Source organism: Ovis canadensis, chromosome 1 (assembly GCF_042477335.2).
Source record: "Ovis canadensis isolate MfBH-ARS-UI-01 breed Bighorn chromosome 1, ARS-UI_OviCan_v2, whole genome shotgun sequence".
Lineage (NCBI taxonomy): Eukaryota > Metazoa > Chordata > Mammalia > Artiodactyla > Bovidae > Ovis > Ovis canadensis.
Genome location: NC_091245.1, coordinates 118,663,706 through 118,674,123, shown reverse-complemented (window position 1 = coordinate 118,674,123; position 10,418 = coordinate 118,663,706). Strand labels below are relative to the sequence as shown.

Sequence of the window (10,418 nt, the reverse complement as noted above, 5' to 3'; positions counted from 1 at the left end):
CTTCACTTTGACCTTACCTTTCTTCTAGCTACTGTCCTCTCTCCTTTCTCAGTATGCTGCTGCTGCTGCTAAGTCGCTTCAGTTGTGTCTGACTCTGTGTGACCCTATTGACGGCAGCCCACCAGGCTCCCTCGTCCCTGGGATTTTCCAGGTAAGAACACTGGAGTGGGTTGCCATTTCCTTCTCCAGTGCATGAAAGTGAAAAGTGAAAGTGAAGTCACTCAGTTGAGTCCGACTCCTAGCGACCCCATGGACTGCAGCCTACCAGGCTTCTCCATCCATGGGGTTTTCCAGGCAAGAGTACAGTTTCCAAAAAAAAAATTGCATCCAAGTTTGTTGAGTCTCTACTTCCTCCTCTCTAATTCACCCCATGCTTTCCTGAAGGTGAATGTTCCAGAGACAGTATTCAAGTCCTACCAAAGCTACACTGTTTGGATCCCTCAGCTTAGTGCACAAAACCTCGGTGTCTGGGGACTTCCCTGGTGATCCAGTGGTAAAGAATCTGCCTGCTGATGCAGGGGACACTGGGTCGATTTCTGGTCCAGGAAGACTGCACACACCACAGGACAGCTGAGCTTGCCGGCTATAACTACTGAACCTGTGTACCCAGAGCCCAGGCTTTACAACCAGAGAGGCCGCCGCAATGAGAAGCCTGCGCACCGCAGTTAGAGAGTAGCCCCTACTTGCCACAACTGGAGAAAGCCTGCGGACAGCAACAGACCCAGAACAGCCGAAAAAACAGAACCTGGTGTGTGACTTCCTGCCTGTCCCTGTGCCTCAGGTCACACGGACTCTTCACTTCTGTCACTGAGGATTACTTCTATTCCTTCAACATGTTACTCTTCCATGTCTTTGTATATTTGCACAGGCTGTTTTCTCCGCTTGAATTCTCTTATCTCCACTCAACCTTCTCTAACAATTCCCATTCTGACAACTGCTACTGAGTCTTTCAAGTTGTCTAAATTACCATCTTTTCAGGAACGATATCTTCTCTAGCCTTAGATGATTTTTCTCTATGTTCCCATGGCCCTAGGACATGATAAACGTTCAGTAAGTATCTGAATTAAGTATTAGGCAGCAGTAAGTAGGGTCTTAAGTACCAATACTCCTACAGGTTTGATTGTGAGTGTCCTGACCCCATAAGCAAACCAGGAAAGATCCAGTCTTAATAACTGGCCATTCCAGGCTGCCAAGTAGATGAAGGTAAGCATCTGGTAGGAGGCATCAGGAAAGGGCAGAAATAAGGGACATGTCTTGATAATGCTTCTGATGTTAGTTTGCTGGGACCCATGCCAAAGCACACAGGCTGGGTGACTAAATGTGAATTTATTTTCTCACAGTTCTGGAGACTAGAAGCCCCAGGTCAAGATACCAACAGGGCTGGTTTCTTCTAAGAGCTCTCCTTTGGTTTGCAGACGGCCATCCTCTTTCAGCGTCTTCATGTGACTTGCTTCTGTGTGTATTTGTGTCCTAATCTCTGCTTCTTTTAAAGACATTGAAAAAGTGAAAACATTACTTACTCAGTCATGTCTGATTCTTTGCAACTTCATAGACTCTAACCTGTCAGCCTCCTCTGTCCATGGAATCCTCCAGGTAAGAATACTGGAGTGGGTAGCCATTCCCTTCTCCATGGAAGCTTCCTGACGCAGGGATCAAAGCCAGGTCTCCTGCACTGCTGGCAGATTCTTTACCATCTGAGCCACTAGGGAAGCCCCATCTAAAGACACGGCTGACACTGAATTGGAGTCCACTAATATGACTTCTTTTTACTTTAACTACCTTTTAAAGCTCCTATCTCCAAATACTGTCACATTCTAAGGTCGTGCAGTTTCGGATCTTTTTCTTTTTGCTGTGCTGGGTCTTTGTTGCTGCTCAGGCTTTTTCTCTAGTTGCAGCAAGCAGGGTGCATGTGGCTCCTACGGCTTCTCATTGCAGAGCACAAGCCAGGCCTCCTGCACTGCAGGCAGATTCTTTATCACGGAGCCACCAAGGAAGCCTGGTTTAGGACTTTAACACGTGAGTTTTGAGAGGACACGGTTCAGCCCACAACACTCCCCAATCTTGAGAACCCATGCTTCTTAATGTTAAATTCTGAAAACACCAGGTCAGATATCAGATTCTTTTCCCTTATAGGTTATTACAAATTATTGAATTTGGTTCCCTGTGCTATGCAATAGGTCCTACACCGTTGGTGGAAATGTAAATTTGTGCAGCCATTATGGAGAATTGTAAGGGGGTTCCTTAAAAAAACTGAGCATAGAGTTGCCATATGATCCAGCAATGCCACTCCTGGGCATATATCCAAAGAAAAACCTATTTCAAAGAAATGCATGAATCCTAATGTTCATAAAAGCACTATTTATAATAGTCAAGCCATGGAAGCAACCTAAATGTCCGTCTGCAGATGAGTGGACAAAGACGATATGATCCATCTATCTGGGTATATACAGTGGAATATTACTCAGCCATAGAGAGTGAAATAATGCCCTTTGCAGCAACATAAATGGACATAGCTACAGGAAGTAAGGCAAAGACAAATATCAGATATCACTTACATGTGAAATCCAAGAAAAAAGATCCAAATGAATTTATTTATAAAACGGAAAGAGATTCACAGACATAGAAAACAAATTTATGGTTACCAAAGGGGAAAGGAGAGGGGAGGGATAAATTAGGAAGTTGGTATATAATACACATTATTATATATAAAATAATCAACAAGGACCTATTGTATAGCACAGGGAACCAAATTCAATATTTTGTAACAACCTATAATGGAAAAGAATCTGGAAAAGAATATATAGGAGTCACTGTGCTGTACACTTGAAACTAACATAACATTGTGAATCAATTTCAATTAGGAAAAAAAAATGACTTAGAGATATGCTGGAGGAGCCCACCTTCCAGAAGCAGAGAGTTGTTGAGTACAGGACCTGCCATCGGAGTCAACTGAGAGAAAGGAACACATGTTCAGTGTAACAGTGAGAACTGAGGAGAACTTTTCAAGGAAAAGAGGGAGTAGGGAAAGAGAAGGGACCACAGATTGTGGAAAATGGAACAGAAAGATGATGCAGAGAGCATTTCAGAATATTAAGATGTTAAGAGAGTCAGGGCAGCAGAAACAGCCCTCAGTGAAAAGGCAGTCACTTGGGAGGAAGAGAGCACTCTGGTTATCACCCTGTGCCACCTTGTGGCCACCTTACCAGTTTCCATCAAACACTCCACCTTCCCTTGTACCCTTTCCATTTCCTGTTACCTCTAGCTACGTTTGAAAGTCAGAATCACTGGAATCATGTTCATGGCAGTGTGTAGTTTCAGTGATGAATCTCAGGGCACTGATATCTTCGGCCTCTTTTTGGCAGCAATGGATCTAATTGTGGAATTCTGAGAGATATGGGGGAAAGGGACACGGAACTTCTCTGCTGCTGCTGTCACTAATACGGTCACAGTGAAGCTACTGTGGGGAAATTCCAGCCTCATCGGGTTGTTGTGAAGATTAGTGGGTTAATTATATAAATTGTTTGGAATAGGACCTGGTCTTTGGAAGTGCTAAGTAGGTATTAACTGCTGTTACTATTAAGCCATAATCTCCAAACCACAGCAGTTTGCCACCATGTGTCTCTAACAGAGGTCATACATGGTGTCGGACATGACTGAGCAACTTCACTTTCACTTTTCACTTTCCTGCATTGGAGAAGGAAATGGCAACCCACTCCAGTGTTCTTGCCTGGAGAATCCCAGGGATGGGGGAGCCTGGTGAGCTGCCGTCTGTGGGACTGCACAGAGTCGGACACGACTGAAGTGACTTAGCAGCAGCAGCACATACTAATTAACCAAACAAGTTTTTGCTTAAAATTTAGTAAAAGCATCAGAATCTATTTTTATTTCTCCTGCAGTTCAAGGGTGAATATGAACCCTCATGCATCTAACCAGATAGTAGATGCCAGAGCTAGGATGTGAACCCAGATGCTTGTGTTCACGACCCCCAGCTTGCACCATCTCCCTTATACCTACATTCCACTTAGCATGTTGAGTTCAGATCTGCTTGTGAACTCTGGTTCTTCCTCTGTGTACTCTAGTACTTATAGAAGAGTCTGTCCTCCGGAGCTATTTCTTCTGAGCTCTTGAGAGAAGTCTTTCACTTCAGCTTTTTTTCACTCATCTTTTCGTCTTCTCCTAACACTTATTTTCCAAATGCTCAGGAATAAATTCAGGAATAAATGGGTATGTCTCAAATATTTGACATTTAAAAAATAATGGAACAACAGCAGTTAGGGGAGGTGATTCCTATTCAATTCTTTCCTTCCTATGGCTTAGCATGCAGAAGTCCAATTAGGTGGATACAAAGTGAAATCAGAGAACAATACAGACCATCTGCCCACATGGGGGTTGGGGAGTGATACTCGAGAACCTCGGCCAACAGATCTAAGATATAGATGTTAACAGTCTTGCCTGTACTCTTAGGGGACTTGAAAGCCTATAATACAACTTTTCTAAATACTAGTGGATAGAATGGCTTAAAACATCATTAAGCTGGATCAGCTGTATGGAAAGGGAAAGAGCCAGGAAACAGTAGAAAGTAAACAACTGCCACTGAAGTTGTTGGAAAATTACACCCTTCTCTCTGCTATAGAATTTCAGAGCTCTGTGAGGAATAAGGAACTCGACTCCAAATAAGTATAGATCCCAGCTCTCAAAATGCAAAGATGAAACAGGAGAAACTCTTGAGGGGCAAATGGAGAACTGACTAGCAGAGCTTCTCAAGAGAGTGAAAAGTATTTACAGTGAAGCTAGTTTAATAATACAGAGAGAAAAGACTGTCAACACACGAGGTAAGAAGCACTGATATATATCCATGATGGAAAAGAGAGACTGTTCCTTGCACTAATAATGTTCCTGGAGAAGGAACTCTTTATGTAGAAAGTTAAGAATTAACAACATCCTCTCCAGAAACCAGAAACAAGTTTGAAAAAGAAATAAAAAATAGTGTAATGATAAGAGCTGCAGGAAGTCACTACGTGAGCCACTATGAGAACAAGGGTGACTGCATCAGGCACAATGTAGGAAGGGCAGGGAAGGGCATAAGACAATGATTTGAAAAGTACAAAGAAGTCATGCATATAGGGCTTTAAAAATCATTATTATTATTCCTCTTGGAGCAGGTACACTTTCAGAAAAAAGACAAGGTCAGCACAGTTTCAAGAGAAGCACAAGTCCATGTTTTATGTGCATTTGATGAAAAAATAAAAGTGAATCTAGAATAATTCTGATAAAGGATTGACCATATTCTGAGACTTCCTGAGGACTATACCCCACCCACTCTGAGTGCTGATAGATGAGAATTCTCCAGACATTTAGACTTTCAGTATCCTTACTCCACTGGGGCAGGCTATGTCTTTAATCAACCCCAGGGTGGACAAACATACATCCTGGATTTTCAGGGGCAGGATGAATTTAAATCAGCCTTAATTTCCTCCACAAGTACAGTGGCTTTTGTTCATATATCCTGAAGTTGAGTTGGAAAATACAGTCTACTGCAGAGCAGAAACTTTTCTTTTTCTTCTACTGTTTTCCATTGGCTCAGTTGTTTCCTTTCTTCTTCCAGACTTTTCAAATATTTCCCTCTTCTTTTTTCCTTGTTATCGTCCATCATCTTTGTCTTTCTTTTCTCCCCAAAACCCTGGTCCCTGCTAGGAGGCCTCACTGGTCTGTAGAATGGGGCTGGCAGAATACCAGTCACCTCATTGCATTCTCTTTCTTCCTGACAGTATTCTCTTTGTTTGAAAAACAAATCAAAACATTCTCTTCTTCAACTTAGAATCTCACTAATACTTCCCTTACATGTTCAGATCTTCCATGAACTTTCTTTTTTTTTTTTTAATGTGTGAAAACTTTGCTTTAATAGAACGTATGAAAAAGAATGATAAAAAATATGGAACGCTTCACGAATTTGCGTGTCATCCTTGCGCAGGGGCCATGCTAATCTTCTCTGTATCGTTCCAATTTTAGTATATGTGCTGCCGAAGCGAGCACACTTCCATGAACTTTCAATTACAGATGTCAACTAAAAAATATAGTCAAACTGAAAGTAGAGATTTGGTGGGAATGTTTAGGACTCTGAGCCTGGGAAACGGCACTTCAGTAGCTCTGAGAAAATTGCTCCAAGGAGGCAGGAGTCAGGCTATATGCAAGTTTGCAACAAGGGGAACAGGCAGTCTGAACGTCAAAGATTAGGTTTCAGGTTAAGGAATTTAGCATTCTCTGTATGGGAACACGCAAGCCTCTGGGTTCACTGAATTCAGTCCTTTCTTTTGCACTTCAGCTATCTGAGGTCAAAGCTGTTCTCCTAGCTTCTTGCATTCCCCCAGCTCCCCAGCAACCACCCAGTGGTGGAGTGGCAGCATCTGCTGGATCACAGTTTTGGGAGCTCTCATTCACATTTGGAGGCCAGAAATCGCTGATGGCTGTGACATTTCTTATTAATATGGCGGGAGATATTTTCATTTCACACAGATTTTCCTATGACCTGCTGCTTATTGTTCCCTCCCAAGAGCAACAATAATAAGTTTTGTTTTCCTATATCAGGGAGCAAACCCTGAGGTTAGTGATACCGTCACTTCCCCCGGGGTTAATCAGATGCTGGCAGAGGGAACTGCCAGGACCTAACAGGACCTCAGCCAGGAGTGGGCTCCAAGGAGGTCTCTTCCACGTCCCAGTAGGAGTCCAGGGGACTCTCGCTCCCTGGGGCTCCGCTGACCCCGCTTTCCTAGCGCCACAGGAACCCCCCCTGAGGATCCCGTCCTCTGCCCTAAATGGAACACCGGGTATTAGTGACTAACAGCCATTTAACAAAGCCCCCGAAAAGCAGCACCTATTTCCGTCCAGCTACTGTTTTCCCAACCCCGCCCTCCCTGGGAACTGACCATTCAGCTTCGGGCTTTATCGGCAGCACTTGATTCGTGGATCACAGAGGGCCCGTTAGAGAGGGCCGATCCCATTGGGCGGTCTCTCGGCTGCGTTGTAGTCGCTGGAAACTGGTTGGAAACGACAGCCCCAGGCCAGGACTGGTGGGTCAGAGGCAGCACCTCAGAGGCGGCCTGTTGCCTTAGCAACCGTGGAAGGGCAGGCACCGGTCTGCAGTTTGGACGAGCGTGGAGCCCGGTGGAACCCGGTCATGCCAAGGACACTAACCTTAGTTTCTTCAGCAAGCCTTTCCAGGTTGACAGGAGAGATGGAATAGCCTCCATCGCTCCATTTCTCTCATTTTTATTCTTTCAGTTTAGTCGCTCAGTTATGTCTGACTCTTTGCGACCGCAAAGACGCCAGGCTTCCCTGTCCATCACCAACTCCTGGAGCCTGGTCAAATTCATGTCCATCCAGTCAGTGATATCATCCTACCATCTCATCCTCTGTCGTCCCCTTCTCCTCCTGCCTTCAATCTTTCCGAGCATCAGGGTCTTTTCTAATGAGTCAGTTCTTCACATCAGGTGGAGTTTCAGCTTCAAGATCAGTTCTTCCAATGAATATTCAGGACTGATTTCCTTTAGGATTGACTGGTTTGATCTCCTTGCAGCCCAAGGCACTCTGAAGAGTCTTCTCCAACACCAGAGTTCAAAAGCATCAGTTCTTCAGTCCTCAGCCTTCTTTATGGTATAGCTCTCACATCAATACATGACTACTGGAAAAAAACATAGCTTTGACTCTACAGACCTTTGTCAGTAAAGCAATATCTCTCTGCTTTTTAATATACTGTCTAGGTTGGTCATAGTTTTTCTTCCAAAGAGCAAGCATCTTTTCATTTCATGGCTGCAGTCATTGTCCACAGTGATTTTGGAGCCCAAGAAAATAAAGTCTTTCACTGTTACCATTGTTTCCCCATCCATTTGGCATGAAGTGATGGGACCGGATGCTATTATCTTAGTTTTCTGAATGTTGAGTTTAAGCCAGCTTTTTCACTCTCCCTTTTCACTCTCATCAAAAGGCTCTTTAGTTCCTCTTCACTTTCTGCCATAAGGGTGGTGTCAACTGCATATCTGAGGTTATTGATATTTTTCCTGGCAATCTTGATTCCAGCTTGTGCTTCATCCAGCCCAGCATTTCACATCATGTGCTTTGCATATAAGTTAAATAAGCAAGGTGACAACATACAGCCTTGATGTACTCCTTTCCCAATTTGGAACCAGTCCACTGTTCCATGTCTAGTTCTTTCATTCTTTATTTCCAAATTATTTTTATTTGTCAACCTCAGAGTAAAAACCCACTTACTTTCACATGGGCATAAGAAATACTTTTATTTTATGTCAGTGTAATTTTTTAAATAAGTAAACTGTGAAAACTTTGGCAGTCAGCTCTCATTTCCCTACATTTTCTATGAGAAAAACACTCCCCTGCTTGTCATTTATATGCTTGCTCGACATTTGTATTTCTTCTTCTGTAGAGAGAGACTACGCGACAAATCCTTGCCATATTCTGAAATCTCTACACATTCAGACACGTCAGCAGGTACAAGGAAGAGTAAAGCAACATTCTGAAGTCACTCGGAGTGGGATAGGAGTTGGCCGCTGTTCGGGACGTTTTCCCACCATCTCATTCCTGATTACTGTGGTTTAAAGGTAACAGTGGAGAAGGAAATGGCAAATCACTCCAGTGTTCTTGCCTGGGAAATCCGTGGACAGAGGAGCCTGGCAGGCTACAGTCCATGGGGTCACAAAGAGTCAGACACGACCTAGCGACTAAACAACAACAAAGATAGCGGACTGCGTTTTCTTCTCAGAGGTGGAGGGAACTAATGGAGATGAGGAGAGCTAAGCAGACGAAAGTGGAAATGGGGTAATTCTTGGATAACCTCAGTGTAGACAAATTTCCCTCTCCCAAATAGTTTTAATTATATATATATTTTATATTTTCCTTAAAATTTTGTTTAAATTTTTTTGAATTTTTATTTGTTTACTTTTGTTTTCCCTGGGTCTTGCTTGCTTGTGTGGGTTTTCTGTACTTTGCTGTGCTTGAGCTGCTCATTGCTGTGGCTTCTGCTGTGGCAGAGCATGGCTCAAGTCATGCAGGCCTTCAGCAGTTGCAGCATGCAGGCTCAGTAGTGGTGGCACAGGGGATCAGTTGCTCCGATACACGTGGAGTCCTCCCCGACCAGGGATTGAACCCATGACCCCTGCATTGGCAGGCAGATTCTTATCCACTGTGCCACCAGGAAAATCTTTTCCTTTTTTTAAAACTAAGAATTTATTTTTAATGAGCAGTTTCAGGTTCACAGCAAAATTGAGGAGCAGAGATTACTCATAAACCTCCTCACCCCTCACATGTATAGCTTCCTCCATTGTCAACATCTTTATTACACTTATTATGTACATTGATGAACCCGCATTGACACATCAGCATCACCCTAAGTCCATGGTTTACCTTAGGGTTCTCTCTTTGTGTTGCCCATTCTATGAGTTTGGAGAAATTGTATATGTATTTCAGCAAATATTATAACCCCAAAGCATTTGGATCTAAGTTTGTGAAATAGCAGGTTAGTAGCTGGCTGATCCTAGTTTGAATTTTAAAAGCAAGAAGAAGGATAGAAGAAATATGACTATTAAGTATTGTACTCTTTTTCTTATATAGCTTTGAAGGCAGTTCCAAGAGGAATTCCATAGACATTTTAAGCTATGTGGTCATATCACCTGTAGACATATAGCTTCCTATGGTGACTGCTTTGAAAGGCAACCTTTGTTTAGATGTATAAATTCTAATAATCAAAATTAGTTTATCTTTCCCTTTTTTCCTCCCGCTCTTCCATCTTTGTCTCATTTTCACAAAGGATTTGGGGGCATGACTTAATTGATTTATTTCAATTAAAGCTACTTTGAAATGTGAAAAATATAAATATGAAGTTTATTAAAGTTATTTTAGACATTACCAAATTATTATCAAAATTCTTAGTCATCAATGATTATATCAAGTGGTACTTAAATTAAACAGGCTATATTGTGCTACTGAAAGATTTTGTAGATCAAAATTGAAAAAGTTAAACAACATATTTTTCTGTTGATTTTGAATTATTATTTGAGAAGCCTTAAAAGAATTTTTGTTACTACCACTTTGGAGTTAGTAAGCATTCCTAATTCCCTCTTTAAAATTTTGTAGCCTCTTTGTTGTTAATGAAATGTGTATATTGAAACATATAGGATCACCAGGATTTTGTTTTATATTTGGTCAAAATAGTCAAGTATTGATAATTTAGTGTGATTCAACCTAATATCTGAATAAGAAAAATTTCACTTAAAATATTTTGAAGTTATAGTGTTTTGATATAAATGACCACGTTCTAATGTATTGATTTTTATAAGATTTTATATATTGGGTTTACTTACAGCAGGTCCCATTTAAACCAGACTTTTCTCCTTTGCACATGTGCAGTA

At 42.1% G+C, this 10,418-nt stretch overlaps 1 non-coding gene across 1 annotated transcript; it reads right to left on the bottom strand.

Annotated features, from left to right (window-relative positions):
- Positions 1 to 5,926: 5,926 nt before the first annotated feature.
- Positions 5,927 to 6,033, bottom strand: LOC138431114 (U6 spliceosomal RNA). Its single transcript, XR_011253534.1, has one exon. It is a non-coding gene; the product is annotated as a U6 spliceosomal RNA (small nuclear RNA).
- Between the last annotated feature and the right edge of the window lie 4,385 nt (positions 6,034 to 10,418).